At 34.8% G+C, this 18,434-nt stretch overlaps 1 non-coding gene across 1 annotated transcript; it reads left to right on the top strand.

The window, feature by feature from the left end:
- Positions 1 to 18,011: 18,011 nt before the first annotated feature.
- LOC146395651 (small nucleolar RNA U13) lies at positions 18,012 to 18,115 on the top strand. The gene has a single exon (XR_014831638.1). It is a non-coding gene; the product is annotated as a small nucleolar RNA U13 (small nucleolar RNA).
- The last annotated feature ends 319 nt before the right edge of the window (positions 18,116 to 18,434 follow it).

Raw genomic sequence — 18,434 nt, 5'->3', positions numbered from 1 at the left:
GTATATTTATTGTTGAGTTGTATGAATTGTTTACATATTTTGAAGATTAAGCCCTTGTCAGTTGCATGGTTTGTGACTTTTCTTCTCCCATTCTCTAGGTTGTCTTTTTTTCTTTAATGGTCTCCTTTGCTGCGCAAAAGCTTGCAAATTTGATTAGGTCACATTTGTTGATTTTTGTTTTTATGTATATTGCCTTAGGTGAGTGACCTAAGAAAACATTTGTACAGTTACTGTCAGAGAATGCTTTCACTATATTCTATTCTAAAAGTTTTAAAATGTCATGTCTTTTGTTTAAGTCTTTAAGCCATTTTGAGTTTATTTTTGTGCATAGTGTGAGGGAGTGTTCTAGTTTTATTGATTTACATGCATCTATCCAGTTTTGCCAGTCCCACTTGCTGAAGAGACTATCTTTTCCCCATTTTATTTTGCTTCCTTTGTCAAAGATTAATTTACTGTAAGTGTCTAGATTTATTTCTGGGTTCTTATTCTGTTCCATTGGTCTCAATGTCTGTTTTTATACCAGTTCCACACTGTCTTGATTACTCTAGCTTTGTAGTATAGTCTGAAGTCTGGAAGAGTTATGCCTTCTGCTTGTTGTTTTTTTTTTTTTTTTAGCCTTAGGACTGCTTTGGCAATTCTGGGTCTTTTGTGGCTCCATATAAATTTTTGGATTGTTTGTATTAGTTATTCAGAAATGTCAAGGGTAATATGATAGGGATCACATTAAATCTGTAGATTGCTTTGGGTACTATGGCAATTTTAAGATACTAATTCTTCTAATGAAGGAGCATGGAATATCTTCCCATTTCTTTGAATCCTCTTTAATTTCCTTGATTAATTTTATAGTTCTCAGCATATAAGTCTTTCACCTTGGTCAAATTTATTCCTAGATATTTAATTTTTTGGGGTGTGATTTTATAAGGTATTGTATTTTTATCTTCCTTTTCTAATATTTCATTGTTAGTATACAGAAATGCAAGTGATTTTTTAATGTTAATCTTGTATCCTGCTGCTTTGCTGAATTCCTTGATAGTTTGAGTAGTTTTTCTGTGCAGTCCTTAGGGTTTTTTATATATAGTATCATATTACCTGCAAAAAGTGACACTTTTACTTCTCTTTCAGTTTGGATAGTTTTTATTTCTTTTGTTTGTCTGATTTCTGTGGCTAGGACTTCCAATACTATGTTGAATAAAAGTGGTGAGAGTGGGCGTCCCTGCCTTGTTCCACATTTCAGTGGGAAGTCTTTCAGCTTCTCCCCATTGAATATTATATTGGCTGTGGGTTTGTCATAAGTGGCTTTGATTACGTTAAGATATTAATCTTGCTATACATACTTTGATAAGAATTTTTATCATGACTGGATGTTAGATTTTGTCAGATCAGATGTTTCTTCATCTATTGAGATGATCATGTGGTTTTTGACATTTTCTTTTTGTTCATGGGGTTTATTGCATTGATCGATTTGCATATGTTGAACCATCCTTGTGAACTTGGGATGAATCCCACTTGGTTGTAATGTATGATCTTTTTTATGTGTTGTTGGATTTGGTTGGCTAGAATTTTGTTGAGAATTTTTGCATCTATACTTATCAAAGATACTAGCCTATAATTTTCTTTTTCTTTCTTTTTTTTTTTTTTTGTCTTTTTGTCTATTGGTGGCTGCACCTGTGGCACATGGAGGTTCCTAGGGTAGGGGTCAAATCAGAGCTGTAGCCGCTGGCCTACACCACAGCCACGGCAATGCCAGATCCGAGCTGTGTCTGTGACCTACACCACAGCTCACGGTAACACTAGGTCCTCAACCCACTGAGTGAGTCCAAGGATCAAAACCATAGCCTCATGGTTCCTAGTTGGATTTGTTTCCACTGTGCCACAATAGGAACTCCAAATTTTCTTTTTTAGTAGTATCTTTGTCTGATTTTGGTATTAGGGTGATGGTCGCTTCATAGAATATATTTGGGAGTGTTGCTTCTTCTTCAATCTTTTGGAAAAGTTTCAGAAGGATTAGTATAAGTTCTTATTTGTATGTTTGGTGGGATTTGCTTCTGAAGCCAGCTAGTCCTGGAGTTTTTTTGGTAGGGAATATTTTTATTATATATTCAATGTCATTTCTAGTTATGGGTTTGTTTAATTTTGACTCAGTTTTGGCAAGCTGAATGTCTCTAGAAATTTGTACATTTCTGCTAGGTTATCAATTTTTTTTTTTTGGCATGCAATTGTTCATAGTATCCTCTTATGGTGTTTTGTGTTTCTACAGTATCCATTGAGATTTCTCCTTTTTGTCATTTATTATTTTGTTTATTTGTGTTCTCTCTCTCTCTCTCAGTGACTCTGGCCAGAGGTTTGTCAATTTTGTTTACCATTTCAGAGAACCAGCTCTTGGTTTTATTGATTTTTTTCCTACTTTTTTGAATCTCTATTTTACTGATTTCCTCTCTGATCTTTATGATTTCTTTCCTTCTGCTGACTTTAGGTTTTGTTCATTCTTCTTTTTCTAATTCTTTTAAGCAGTGGATTGAATCTTTATTTGAGTTTTTTCTTCTTTTCTGAGAAAGGCTTGTATTGCTGTGAACATCCCTCTAAGAATTGCTCTTGTGGCATCCCACAGATTTTGAATGGTTGTAATTTCATTGTCATTTTTCTTGAGGTATGTTTTAATTTCCCTTTTTATTTCCTTCCTGACCCAGTTGTTTTTTAGCAAGTTGTTTAGTATCCATGTAGTCAATTATTTTTTCATTTCTTTTCCTGTGTTTGATTTCTAGTTTCATGCCATAGTGGTGAGAGAAGATGCTTGAAATAATTTGTGTACCCTTAAATTTATTTATTTATTTATTTATTTATTTATTTATTTATTTATTTATTTTGTCTTTTCTAGGGTCACACCCTTGGCATGTGGAGGTTCCCAGACTAGGGGTCTAATCAGAGCTGTAGCCGCTGGCCTATGCCAGGGCCACAGCAATGTAGGAGCTACACCACAGCTCATGGCAATGCTGGACCCTTAACCCACTGAGTGAGGCCAGGGATCAAACCTGCAATCTCATGGTTCCTAGTCAGAGTTGTTAACCACTGAGTCACAAGGGGAACTCCTATACCCTTGAATTTATTGAGGTTAGTTTTGTACCCCAGTATGTGTTCAATCTTTGAGAATTTTCCATGTGCACTTGAAAAGTATGTACATTTTGAATTTTTGGATGTAATGTCCTAAAAATATCAATAACTCTAACTGTTCTATTGTGTCATTTAGGATCTCTGCTGCCTTATTGATTTTCTCCAGAGGATATATCCATTGATGTTAGTGGGGTGTTAAAATCTCCCACTATTATTGTATTCCCATCAATTTCTCCTTTTATGTCTGTTAGTATTTCTTGTATGTATTTTGGTGCTTCTATATTAGGGGCATATATATTGACAAGTGTAACATCCTCTTCTTGAATTGATCATTTTATCATTAAATAGTGTTCTTCTTTGTATTTCTTTATGGCCTTCATTTTAAAGTCTGTTTTGTCGATATGAGTATTGCAACTCCTACTTTCCTTTCTTTTCCATCTTTTTCCACCCCCTCACTTTCAATTTATATGTGTCCTTTGCCCTTTGAGTTTCTTGTAGGCATCATATTGTAGGGTCTTGTTGTTGTTGTTTTTTTTTTTTTTATCCAGTCTGCCACTCTATGTCTGTTTATTGGAGACTTCATTCCATTAACATTTAAGGTAAATATGTGTTTATTGCCATTTTAAACCTTGTTTTTCAGTTGATTCTGTTTCTCCTTTGTTCTTTTCTTTTTTGGTTGGATGATTTCCTTTTATTTGGTGCTTGTGCCTCTTCTTTTTGGTTTTTGTGAATGTATTGTTTGGTTTTTATTTGTGATTGTCCTGTTTTTAAAATGTTTACCTCTTCCTATATCTGCTTTCTTTAGCCTGATAGTCATGTAGGCTCAAATAAATTCTTAAAAAAAATCTATATTTTCTTATTTTCCTTCCCCACATTTTATGATTTTGATGTCCTTTTTTACATCTTCATGTTTATTCTTTTGCTGTTCCTTGTGTTTATTGTCACTTTTAAAAATAGTTTTTTTTTTCCCTTTTAGATTTGTATACTGGCTTTTTTAAGTGATTACATTCCAATTGTGATTTCCTCCGTCTATATCTTCTTACTTCTTCCTAGACCTTTCAGTATGACTTTTAAAATGAGTTTAATATTGCTGTATTCCGTTGGTTTTGGTTCTTGTAGATATCTTTATTTCTCCATCTATTTTAAATGATAGTCTTGCTGGGTAGAGTATTCTAGGCTTCAAGTTTTCTCTCCTTAGAACTTTGAATATACTTTGCCACTCTCTTCTGACCTGAAGTTTTTCTGCAGAGAAATCAGCTGATAGCCTTATGAGGGTTCCGTTATAATTAACTTTTTGTGTTTCTCTTGCTGTCTTTAGAATCCTCTCTTTATGCTTAACTTTTGCCACTTTTACTGTAATATATCTTGGTGTGGACCTGTTGGGTTCAACCTGTTTGGAGCCCTCTATGCTTCCTGCATCTTGGTATCTGTTTCCTTTAGATTTGGAAAGTTTTCAGCAATAATTTCTTCAAATATATTTTCAATTCTCCTGAGTTTCTCAGGCTGTGGTGTCTGAGGGTGGTGGTACTGATGGTATCTGTAGCTCTTGTTCTGCCTTACCCTCCTCAGTCCAGCTGCTCTGATTTTTTTCTGAGGCCTTGAGGTTCACCCTTCAGGACGGTGGCCTCCCAGAATGCAGGTTCTTTTCCTCTTTCACAGCTCCCATTTAGAAATGCTGTCCTCATCCTGATCCCTTTTTGTTTTTCACCTTCTTCTCTGTCTCTTTTCATTTTTTTTCTTTTGTTCTACCCATTATGTGGAGGGTTTCTTGCCCTTTTGGGAAGTTTAAAGTCTCCTGCCAATGTTCAGTAGATGTTCTATGCCAATTGTTTTACATGTAGTTTTTTTTTTTTTTAATGTGTTTGTGGGATGATGTGAGCACCACATCTTACTGCTCTGTCATCTTGATCTCTCTTCTGTGGGTATATTTTTGAATACTGTTTTAATATCTTTACTTGTATATTCATATTTTCTATATACTTTTCTATAGGTTATGTTTTAGTTAGGTGTGTTTGAATCAAAACCTATTGACAAGTAGTTCCTTAGAACTCATAAAATGCTTGCTCTTAGGTGTGAAATAGATTAGTATGTGTCAATTTAAGATCGTTAAAATCTGATCCTTTTTAATATAAATATGTCTAAAGTTTTCTGTATTTCTTTGGTATCACATTGGTGTTAGCTCATATTTTCATCTTGCCTTTCAATTTACAAGTGATTTTTCACATGAAAATATTATTTAATATCATTGATTCTTCTTCTTTATGGATGAAAACCAATCCTTAGAAAGTTCATGTGACCAACCATCATCCTAGAGCTAGTGAATCTTACTACTAGGATTTAAAAATAGTTCCTTTTATTTTATATGATATGATTCCTCCCATACCCCATATTTATAGTGAATAAATTGATTACCAATTTGGACTTAGTAATTCCTCAATGTATATTTGAATCTATACTAAGACTTAAAAAATATGAGATGTGACCCAATACATACTGATTTTTCTCCCAGTCTTTCTTATAGTTTCAAACTTTGAAATTTTGCAAATCTCTGAGATAGGATAGGATATTTCTACTTTTAGCTCTGATGGAATAGCTTGTATCTGACCAACTCACTTTGTAGAACAATAATAAAAGATAAGTAAAAATATGAAAGTCATAGTAAAGCAACCAACATATTCAGGACTTGAGCGTTAAAGATACTGAGGAGAAAGGTAAGGTGAGGTAAACCTAACATTCTCCTCTACATTCCTTAAAAGTTTTTCTTTTTCTTTTTGTCTTTTCTAGGGCTGCACCCACAGCACATGGAAGGTCCAGGCTAGGGGTCTAATTGGAGCTATAGACGCCGGCCTATGCCACAGCAACAGCAACGTCAGACCCAAGCTACATCTGTGACCTATGCCACAGCTCATGGCAATGCCAGATCCTTAACCCACTGATCAAGGCCAGGGATTGAACCCGCAACCTTATGGTTCTCAGTCAGATTTGTTAACCACTGAGCCACAACAGGGACATTCCTTAAAAGTATTCTCTGGTTCCTAAGTAATATGGGAATAGAAGAATGGCTCAGAGCTTTTGGTTGTCCCCTCAGATGGCGTAGATAAAAGATGGAAAGTCAGGGCTTTGAAGGAAGTCAGTACTTGAGAGGTCAACTTTATAGAGAGAAGACTACAACAAAAACTAAATAGACCTTACATCCAATGGTTCTTTCCCAAGTGAAAAATTTATTGAATCAGATTCTGGGCAGGGCAGAAGGCTAAATAAAAAGCCAAGCAGAAAGGAATGGAGGATAAAAATCTAATTGGAGTTTCTATTGAAATCCTTTTTTTAGAAATACAAAAATTACAGTTCAATACTTTAAAATTTCTTATTATTATGTTCAAGAAAAAATAAGAATATAGAGAATTAAACACTTGAATAAATAACAAATAATTAGATGGAAATTCTGGAATTGAAAAGTAAAAATGAAATTTTAAACCCAATAGTTTGTTTTGATAGCAGAAGAGAAAACTAATGTACCACAAACAGGTCACTAGAAAATAACCAGATAGAAATCATTAGGGAAAATATAAATGAACATTTGATATGTATGGGCTTGTACAAAAACTTCTATCAATGTGTATAGTTCTAAAAGGAGAAAAGAGAATGGAATAAGATAGGAAGACATTTAAAAATGTATAGTGGCCAGGAATCTTCCAAATCTAATGAACTACATCAGTGTACAGATATAGTAAGTTTTTCTCTAGACTCAATTTAAAAAACCCAAAAATCAAAACCCCACACATCTACACATCTAGGTTCATGATCTAACCAAAGATAAAGAGAATATTTTAAGCATAGCTAGGAAAGAGATATACATAACTTTCAAAAGAATAACAACAAGAGTGAGATAGATACTTAGCATAGATAATGGAAGTTAGATACATTAAAATTATGTCTTTAAATTACTGAAAGGAAGGAGTTCCCATCGTGGATCAGTGGAAATGAATCTGACTAGTATCCATGAGGACACAGGTTCAATCCCTGGCCTTGCTCAGTGGATTGGGGATCTGGCATTGTCATAAGATGTGGTGTAGGTCTCAGAAGTGGCTCAGATCTGACATGGCTGTGGCTGTGGCATAGGCCACCAGCTATAGTTCTGATTCAGCCCCTTGCCTGGGAACCTCCATTTGCCATGGGTGCAGCCCTAAAAAGACCAAAAAAAAAAATATTGAAAGGAAGTAACTTCTGACCTTAAAAATCAAAAGTGAATAAAATAGTATTATTAGAAAAAAAGGGAATTTATTGTTAGCAGATTCATGCTAATAGAAATATGTAGGGGAGCTATTCAAGCAGAAGGAAAATGATCCCTTAAAAAGTGTGAAGGCTCAATAAATAATGAAGAACAGTGAAAGCAAATATGTGGATAAATCTCAGTATCTATTGGCTTACAAAAGTATAAATATAATTAGAATCAAAGTAGATGAGAATGACATGAAAGATTGGAGAGGAATAAATGGATTTGAAGAGTTCTAACATCCATGCATTTCCCTGGTAAGGCAAAAGAACTACCTTATAGTAGCATTTAATAGGTCAAAGAGGGTAGTATAATCTTTAAAAAATAATAAAGTATAAATAAGAAGATAATGGTGAAAATGGAGTAAAATATGGTTGGTTATTTCAGAATGGTTATTTAGAATGGTTAAAAAAAAAGAGAACAGATTAGGTCATTAGAAATCAAAGAATAAGAGAGTAGATACATATGAAAGTATTAATAATCACATTAAATGTGAGTGGATTAAATCACCCAAATAAAAAGTGATGTCAGTCTGGATAAAAAACAAGCCCTTTCTGGATATTACTTATAAGGGATACACCATAAAATATAAGGACAGAGAAATACTGAAGTTAGAGGACTTTAAAACAAGATAGAAGAGGCAAACACTGTATAAAAGAATCCTGGAATAGTTAGACTAACATTACAAAAAAGTAGTCCGGGAGAAAAAACACAGCTAGATATACAGAGACATTTCTAGATTATAAAAGGATTGGTCTACCAGGAAAATATAAGAATTATATTTTGTGTATACAATAACATAAAGAAAAACTGTAAGAGTTAGTTACCTTCACATCAGCTAGTCACCCCCTCTATGCATAATATAATAAAAAGTTAGAAGAAATTAAGAAAATTTTATCAATGCATGACATGATCTAATTGATGTATGTAGAACACTATACCAACATTACGGTGTTAACTCATTTCAAATGCACATAAAATAGACCAAGGGTTGGTTCCTAAAGCAAACCTTTGTACGTGCCAAAGATTACATTTATAGAGAGTGTATTCGACAAGCAGACTGAAATTAGCAGAAGATCAAGAACAAATAGATATCTTTGAAAGATAACTTTCATGTCTAAATAAACCATGGAACAAAGCAAAAGCAAAATAAAATTTATAAAACATTTCAAAAGAAATGATAGAAATACTTCGTATTAAAATGTGGGAGGTAGCTAGAGCCATACTTATAGCAAAATAGCTAGCCTATTTCCTGTGTATATTACACAGAAAAAACAAATTGAAAAGACAATGGTTTTATTATAAAATTAAAAATATTGGGAAAAAACAAGCAATACACTAAAAGAAAGAAAAGAAAATAATAGATGAGAAACTAGTAAAATAGTAAATTTTTAAGAAAAATCAGTAAAGCAAAAATTTTGTTTTCTAAAAAAACATATAATTGAAATACTCTTAACAAAGAAAAAGAATGCAAATTTCCAATATCAGCAATGAAGAAAATCAAATTCCTTCAAGCCTGCATATATTTGAAAATATTAAAAAATGTATTATAAAATAACCATAACAGTACTTTATAATTTAGGTGAAATAGATAAAACCCATAAAAATACAGTTGTAAAAAGTGACACAAGAAGAAATAAATTCTCAACAATTCTATATTAAAGGAGAAATTGAACCCACAAAAAATGCACAAATAATGACATGTTATAGAAGAGAACATTAAATACATAGTTTTACCAGTAAGTTCTAAAAAATTTAAGAAAGAAATATCACCAAATTTCTCCGAACTTTACCACAGGATGGACAAAGAGAGACTCCTTCTCAATTCATTTTATAAGACTAACATTACCATGATATCAAAACTCATCAAGGGTAATACAGGATAGCCCTATTATGGACCAAACTCTTTTATGTTACATAAATGAAAAATGCCATAAATATTAGGAAACCAAAACAAACAATATATAAAGTATTATACGACACAACAAAGTCATGTATAATTTAATAATGTGGGGTGTGTATGTTTTAAAATTAATCACTGAACTTCATGTTAATAGAATTAAAAAGAAAAAAGTGATTATCACAATAAATGCAAAAAATAGCATTTGATAAAAGTGAATTCCTATTCATGATAAGAGCTCATCATACATCAGGATTAAAAAGGAACTTTACAGTTTTTTAGAGTATAGTAAAGACTATAGTTAGCTTTGGGTTAAAATGAAAAACCAGAAAAAAGAAAAGCCTATAATAAACATCTTATTGTAGAAAGAATTACTGAAATCTTCCCTCCTCCCTCAGATCCAGAGTAAAATAAAGATTGCCCCATGACTACTTCTGTTAAACTTGTTATTGGAAGTTATATCCAGGGTAATGAAAGTAAAGGAAGTAAAATGTATAAATATATGAAATAAAGGAAAAAAGTCATAATTTGCAAATATGATTGCATGCTTAGAATATCCAAAAGAATCCGCAGGCAGACCATTAGAATTAATGAGTGGGCTTATCAAATTCTTGGAAATCAAATTTAACACACACACATTTCTAAATATTAGCAATAAATAATGATTAAATACAATTTAAAGCTATACTATGCACAATAGCAAAGCATAGCAAAACTAAGCATAAGCTTATTAAATGATGTATAGTTACCCTACACGGACAAAAACTAAAGGTTATTGAGAGAAATTTAAGACTCACATTAACAGAGGAAAGATGCAATTTTGCAAAGATGTCAGTTCTCACCAAAATAACCTATTTGCAGTTCAGTTTCAGTCAAAATCCTTCCAGGTACTATTTTCTTGTAGAAATTCACAGATGATTCTTAAATAAATATAGAAAGGCAAAGGACCAAAATAGCTAGTGAGCTATTGGACCAGAACACAATTGGAAGTTATTTTCCCCAGCTAGGAGACTTATAAAGCTACACAATTAAATGGTGTTCAGTTGACATAGGTATAGAAAATGGAGTAAAAAATAAACTCACATGTATAGGAATTATTGAGTTATGAAAAAGATGTCACACAGTGCCTTGAGGATAAGAGGTAAGAGTGGTGTTTCCAATAAAAGGTGCTCAATCAATTGGAAATCTAGTGGAAAATGATGACTTTAATTCCTATATATATTACATATATATATATATATATATATTTTTTTTTTTTTTTGGTCTTTTTGCCATTTCTTGGGCTGCTTCCGTGGCATATGGAGGTTCCCAGGCTAGAGGTCCAGTCGAAGCTGCAGCTGCCAACCTATGCCAAATCCACAGCAACGCGGGTTCTGAGCCGCGTTTGCAACGTACACCACAGCTCATGGCAACGCTGGATCCTTAACCCACTGAGCAAGGCCAGGGATTGAACCCACGACCTCATGGTTCCTAGTCGTATTTGTTAACCACTGAGCCACGATGGGAACTCCTGATTATAATTCCTATTGACACCATATACAAACATACATTTGGATTGTTTATGTATATACACATACATAGGCATCCTTTTTAAAGTATTCTTTTCCATTATGGTTTGTCCTAGAGTATTGGATACAGTTTCCTGTGCTATACAGTAGGACCTTATTGTTTATCCATTCTGTGTATATATTAGCTGACATCTGCCAACCCCAACCTCCCACTCCATTCATTCCCCTACTCCTTGCCCTTTTGGAACCACAAGTCTGTTCTCTATGTCCATGAGTCTGTTTCTGTTTTGTAGATAGTTTCATTTGTGTCATATTTTAGATTCCACATATAAATGATATCATGATATTTGGCTTTCTCTGACTTACTTCACTTATTATGATAACTCTAGTTGTAGCCATGTTGCTGCAAAGGGCATTCACTTGAATCATGGCCACATGACTTCAACAGACACTACAAAGGTGACCAATAAATAATGGAAGTGTGCTCTGTTTTATCAGTCACCAGGGAAGTACAAATTAGAATTGCAATACAAAGCCTCTGCATACTGACTGGATTGCTGAAGTGAAAAGACTGACAGTGTCCAGTGCTGTTAAGCATGGGGAGCAACTGAAACATTGAAGTGCTGCTGGTGAATATGGTTATTCTGGAAAACTGTACCAATTTCACAGGTATATCTAATCCTGTCAGAATTTCATAGGTATGTTCACCAAAAACATGTATAAATATGATAACAGAAGAACTGTAGCAGTCCCCCTTTTCTGTGGGTATATGTTCCAAGACCCCCAGTAGCTTCTTGAAACCATAGATAGAACCAAACCCTGTATATATCATGCCTTTTCCTTCTATACATAGTTATGATGAAGTTTAATTTATAAATTAGGCACTGTAAGATATTAATAGCAATAGCTAATAATAAAATGGAATGATTTTTAACAATATACTATAATAAAAGTTATGTGAATGTGGTCTCTCTGTCTTTTAAAATGTCTTGTACAAATTTAATGCCTTTTCCATCTAAACTGAACATTTAACACACACTGTGGCCATGACTGCTGTTAAGGTGCAACAGCAGAACTATCATGAATTTCTTTTTCCTTCTTCACAGTTTCATGGATACAAGGTTTGTTTCTATAGTAGATCTTGGAGACCTCAAGATATTATATTTTTATTTCCTTAAGTCAAGAACTTTCACCTTTTCACTTAAAAGAAGCTCTTTACAGCTCCTCTTTGGGAGATCCAAATTGCCAGCATCACTGCTCTTGTGCTTCACAACCATTAGTAAGTAAAATAAAAGTGATTGGACACAAGTATGGCAGTACCATGGCAGCTGATCTGGTAACTGAGAAGAGATGGGGTACTAAGTGACTAACAAGTAGAATATACTGGACAAAGGGGTAATTCTTGTCCTGGACAGGATGGCCCAGGCCAGTGTGAGATTTCACCATGTTATTCAGAATGGCACACAATTAAATAAAGCTTATGAATTATTTACCTTTGGAATTTTCTACTTAATAGTTTCAGACTGAGGTTGACTCTGGGTAATGTGGAAAGTGAAACTGTGGATAAGGGGGTCTACCGTTATTTGTAATTTTCTAATTTTAGAAAAATCCTAAAAGTTCATCAATAGTAAAATGGATAAATTGTTGAATATTTATAAAATATGCTTATGTTCAGCAATAGCAATGAACAAAATACCCCTCCATGCAATGGAATGGATGAATCTCAGGCAGAATGTTGTGCAAATTAAGTTAGACACCACATAGTAAACACCAGATAAGTCTATTTATGTCTATTTCTATAAGATATAAGCTAATCTTGGGTACTAGAATTAAAATAGTGGTTGTGTAACAGGGAGGAAATCACTTGAGAATGAGCCTGAGGAAGGTTTCTGAGGTCTGAGTAATTTTTTGGTTCTTAATCTGGGAGTTGTTTATATTGGTACACTTACTTTACATTTATCATCTGCACACTTTTCTGGATATGTTATATGTCAATAAACATTTAAAAGCTATAAGGATTTTTATAAAGCTCTTGGAGGAAGCTAAAGAAAAAAATCTTTCTTAAGAATCAAACTACCTAAATGGCCTAAGATGTAATGAGGCTTCCCCTTAACAGATGCATTGGTTCAGTGGCCTGTCCATTTCGTTATCATGTGGCCTCTCTGAACCGACCTTGGTAACCTTTGCTCAGGTGATTTAATCCCCTTAAGAAGCAGTTTCTTTAAATATAGATTTTTACTTCCATATTTAAAGCAACCGTGCTGAACAAAAGAGATGGATTAATTGATGCTTTCAAATCCTATAAAAATGCTAAATCCCAGCAAATGAAATTTACATCTTAAACAATCAATTTTCACAAGTGAACATATCAGCTCAGGAAGAAACAGCCTGGCAAATTCATCTGGTGTTCTGTATAAATACAATTTTAAACTACCTCCAGTTTTTTCATGCTATGCCATCTGCCGAATGGCTCTTGGAATGGAATTTTAATCTCTAATTGCAAATGCAGGGATTAAAAAGGTTACATTCAAAATGTGCTGAGAGACCAACTAACAATTCAGACAGAAAAAAAAAGAAGTCTCTATCTGCAGGTTTTTCTGGCATAGATGTTTTCTGGAAATGATAACCTGGCACCAGGTCTTTCACAGTCAGAAGTGGAAAAGGAAAATAACCTGTTCCAGTTGAGTTTGAATTGTATGGACCTTGTATAAACTCCAGCTGCTTTTGACTGTGGAATCAGAGAAAGAATGGATAACTTTAGACTTTCACTTCCTTAGAAGGGAGAGCATTTTTAGCTGCCATGTAAACAGCTAAAACAAAGAAAAGAGAATATACGTCAATCTTTGCTTTGGGGGTACCGGGCATAGACTCAGAGAAATGAAGACCTAGGAAAAAAATAAAGGTCACAGTTGGAAATGGTAGAGTCTGCACACAAAAAGCAGAAAATTCTGCCAACAAATGAAAAACTTACACTGATGCTTCTAAATTGGGTAGAGATTTATGAAAATATTTCCAATTCATTTTTAGTTTTAATATGTTTAGTGTATAGATAGCCATTCTCCTCTCTGCTGTACTTCTTTTCTTACTTCTCCATTACCAGGCCTCTGCTCCTGTGTACAATAACATATTAAAATGTGCACACCATTCTTCTACCCTCCTCCGTACCTTTGTGTTTATGGTGTATCTTCTTTGGATTGCCCTTTAGTCAGTCACATCAAGTCTTTTTCTATCATGACTTCATTAAGTGGAGGGTCACTATGGAATTAAGATTCTCTTCACTTTTTTTTTGGCCACATATATGGCATGTGGAATTTCCTGGGCCAGGGATCAAAGCCAAGCTGCATCTGTGACCTATGCCATAGCTATAGCAATACTGGATCCTTAGCCTTCTGCACCACAGTGCTTACTCCAAGATTCTCTACACTTTTGAACTCAAGCACAGAAACCTGAACTTGATTTTATTGTCCTTCAGTTGTTCTATGTGCATATATTTGTCTGTTTTATGCCAGATCAAGGGCCATGACTTCTTATTTTATGTTCCCTAATGAAATAGTGATTATAGGGGACTAATAAAAAGCCTTTAAAAAAATCAGCGAAAGGGACATTTAAATGTTATCTGCTTCAAATTTTTGTATTTTAATAAAATATTGTAATTCCCCATGTCTTATGAATTTTTTGAATGGGACACACACACACGTATGCAAATTGTAGAACTATAATGAACTTTTGTAGTGTATGGGAATATTTCCTAACATCTATTTTCCTTCCTTCCTCCCTCAAATGACCCAAAAAAACCCAATGAAATTAACATTACATAGTTTAAAACAGCTGAAATGGGAAAGTATTGGAAGAAGCACAGGCTGGAACAGCTGTGGTGAATCTTACCTCTGAATATTGGCTTTGGTAAAGACCAATTAATGAAACTTAATCAAAGCTTCTTAGTAAAGGGAGAATGAGGGAAAGTAGACTTCCAAAACATGTACAGCATAAATATTCTTTTAATGCCCCCCTAGTACCTCAGAAGAACGATAGATTGTAGGGAAGCCAAGGATGGAATGCTGTATCCTTCATGAACTGAGATTTAGTCTTGTCCATTCTCAAGAGTTGACTCCAGCTCTATGAGATTTCACTTTTGAAATCCAAGTATTATTTAAAATTAAATGAAGAATTCCCAGCTCCCCCAAATTAATTTGAGGCAAGGAGTACAAAAAGTTGTTGTGAACTCAGTAGTTATGTATACTATGTGAAGTTGAAAAAAATCATCAATTCTCACTCCCCCAAACCTATAAATTTCCCCTTCCCCAATCTGCTATGGTTCATTTGTGAAGGAGAATAGAAAAATTAAAATAGACTTTCAGAAGTTCCCGGGTGGCTTAGTGGTTAAGGGCTGTGTTATCGCTGCTATGGCTTGGGTTCAGTCCATGGTCTAGGAACTTATGCATGCTGTGGGCATGGCCAGAAAAAATTAGTTTTTGGTACTACTGTCTCTAATAAAATGGTGACAGAGATGTGACTTGAACTTTAGTAACAACCCTTGCTTTCCAAAGCAGCATCATTTCCGTATAATATCACAAGTCCTAATAATTGCCCAGAGTATCTGCTTGGGCAAGAGAGACTTTAACTAGGTTCTCTGTTCTGTCATTCATTCTAAAATTTCCACAGTAGACTCATTACAGGGCTATGTGGCTCTCCTTCTCTATGTCTCTTGTTCTTGGTAGGACTATATCTTCTTCTTGGACAACAAAAATACACCCAGGGAGATAAGCACATTTTTTTTTTGTTTGTTTGTTTTTCCACTGGTCAACCCTCCCACCAGTTTGTTGCAGCATTAAGTTAACAAAAAAAATCATTGCTTCCTAAAATATCTTTTGAGTGTCTTATGTTAAAAGACACTAAGGCTGACTTTATGAAGGACTATCATGATAGGTATAGGGATACCTACAATGGGGTTTTGTAGTTGGGGGGAGAAACTGAACTCACTGCAATGGGGTTTGCAGTTAGGGGAAAGAATGGGCTCCACTCTGAATACAAGAAAAATGGGAATGTATGACCAAGACGTAAGGTGGGAACTTAATAAGAGGAAACATCAGGAGTAAGGAGGAATTCTGGCTAAACTGACCTAACAGGATTCTTACTGATCAACCCAGTGTACTTAGCCATCACCTGGGGGAATAGTAGGGCTAAAGGTGAAGGATTCTGGCTAATGTGATTTGACAGAATTCTTGCTAAAATTGGCTCTTAAGGACATACTCAAGGCCAGGACCTGGACAGAAAGAGGTTAAAGGGGACTGGCTGGAGTTTGGTAAAGGAGAGGGTCTTTCTCACTTACCATCTTAACCCAGGAGTGGATAAGCTTGAATTTGGTAAGGAGTTCATGCAGATTCCAAAATTTTGCATCTCCTTTGCTCTATAGCAGTCAATTTTATGCATGACCAGACATTTTTTGTTTTTCTAAACCAGTTTGCATGAAACCATAAATGGTTTCATGCCCAAATGTATAAAAATTCCTGACTCTAACAAGCCTATAATCTTGTGTTGCAACTAAGATGTGTTATAAGTGAGATTATTTCTTATTCTATGATAGTCTTAAAGTTCTAACAATAAAGAATCAGACTTATCCCTAAATATCTAATATGTGCAAGCACAGTGTTTTCTGCAGAATGCATATAAACTTTATTATTTATTTTTTAATTAAAAACTGCTATTCATCTTGGAAATTCTCAAGTCACGCAAATGACATATTTTGCAAGGGAAACTAAAAATAATCTGTGGAGCAGTTTTGGTGAGTGGTGCTAGTCTGCTCCAAGGAAATCACAAAACTTACTATTGAGTGCTAAGACCAAAATCAAAACAAAATAAAAACACCCCCCTCCCACAAAGCAAAATAAAACAAAACAAACACACAGCTTGATAGTAGAGGCACTATTAAAGTAATTGTTTGTGTTTAGAAATAAATGGTTCCATCATCTTAGGCTGTTGTATCAAATAAATGCACACAGAATTTTATTACCAATATGTTTCCTCTTCATCCAGATTGAATCACTCTTGTTAAAGATCTGACCTAACTATCATATGCCTAGGGTGACAAATCAGAATGGAACATACTGTCAAAGCCAGCTGTCAGCACAGAGAGATGGGGTGTGAAATGGGAGAAATAACAGAAATATTCTCAGTGCCTATTTAATTCTTTGGAAGGATTTGACTAGGTTACATCATCCTATACCACCTAAGTGAAGAGACTTTATAAAAGCCATGTGCAGGAGTTCCCATTGTGGCTCAGTGGGTTAAGAACCCAACTAGTATTTATGAGGATGCCAGTATAATTCCTGGCCTCATTCAGTGGGCTAAAGGATCCAGCGTTGCTGTGAGCTATGGTGTAAGTCACAGGCTAGGCTCGGCTCTGACATTGTTGTGGCTGTGGCACAGGCTGGCAGCTACAGCTTTGATTCTACCCCTAGCCTGGGAACTTCCATATGCCATGGGAGTGGCTGGCATGTGTTTCTGTCTTTCATGAGTTTGTTTGCAAGACCAAGAAAAGCTAGGATGCTGAAGGAAAGGCTTCAGAGTGATGAAGCATGGGTGGGAGGGAGAGGAAAGGCCTTGAACTTGTAGTTTCAGGCAGAGGTGATGGGAAAATATGAGTGGTGGAATTTGGAGCAACAGAATATTGAAAGAACACATTGAAAGGCTATGGCTCGAAGGATGTTTTCCAAGGGCACTCATCGTTATTAATGGGTGACTGAAATGTATAAAGAAATTTGTGTGCTTGGTACAAGGATGAATATTAACATTTGGGAACAAGAGCCATTTACTAATGGAGTTTTCAAATCTGCTACATTAGTGTGAACTGCCAACTACCAAATCATTTGTCTTCTGTATCAGAATGGAACCTGTATCATCTTCAAAGTCCTACTACATTTTCTTCCCAGATCTAAGCATATTTGTTCCCCCTATGTGTACATACACACACTCCTGGATATTTGGAAGTCTTCATAACTTCAAGTGATATGGATTAGTGATAGTGATTTTATTGATTTCTGAATTTTCAATTGTTTATGTGATACATGTTTCAAACAAGAGTCAGAATTTCTTCCTAAGCCTCTTCATTGAAAAGTCTATGGATCACTATGCTGTACAGCAGAAATTGATACAACACGGTAACACTGTAAATCAACTATACTTTAATTTAAAAAGTAAATAAAATTTAAAAAGTATCTGGAGGATCCTTTTGTAGTTCACAAGCATGATGATTGGGTGTTCACGCACCTGTGTGACTTGTGCCCTCCTCAGACCTTGTTACTACATTGGCACATTACCCATCTGACGTGAAAAAAAAAAAAGTATCTGGAAAGCCTTAGGGTGTGCACTTCAGTGTCCTAGCTTACTATTTTGTTTTCTTCTTCATAGTAAGAAACTTTTCCGCTGTCAGATTGGCTGTCAAATGACTCCTGTCTGTCACTAGGAATCAGGAGAAATGCATCTAAACTTAACCTGACTTTCCTGGTATCCTTATTGATAGACATCAAAAAGCCTTAGATGAATGCCCTGGTCTTTGATTGTATACATACATGCATTTATTTATTTTCCTGAAGCAAACTTCACAACAGATAACAGATATCTTCTCCAGCACTTAAACAATTCTTCT

Source organism: Sus scrofa, chromosome 16 (genome assembly GCF_054392235.1).
Source record: "Sus scrofa isolate SSC_HxYL_T2T_F1_AM1 chromosome 16, Sscrofa_HxYL_maternal_Yorkshire_Landrace_v2.0, whole genome shotgun sequence".
Taxonomy (NCBI): domain Eukaryota; kingdom Metazoa; phylum Chordata; class Mammalia; order Artiodactyla; family Suidae; genus Sus; species Sus scrofa.
This window is presented reverse-complemented; position numbering and strand designations above follow the sequence as displayed.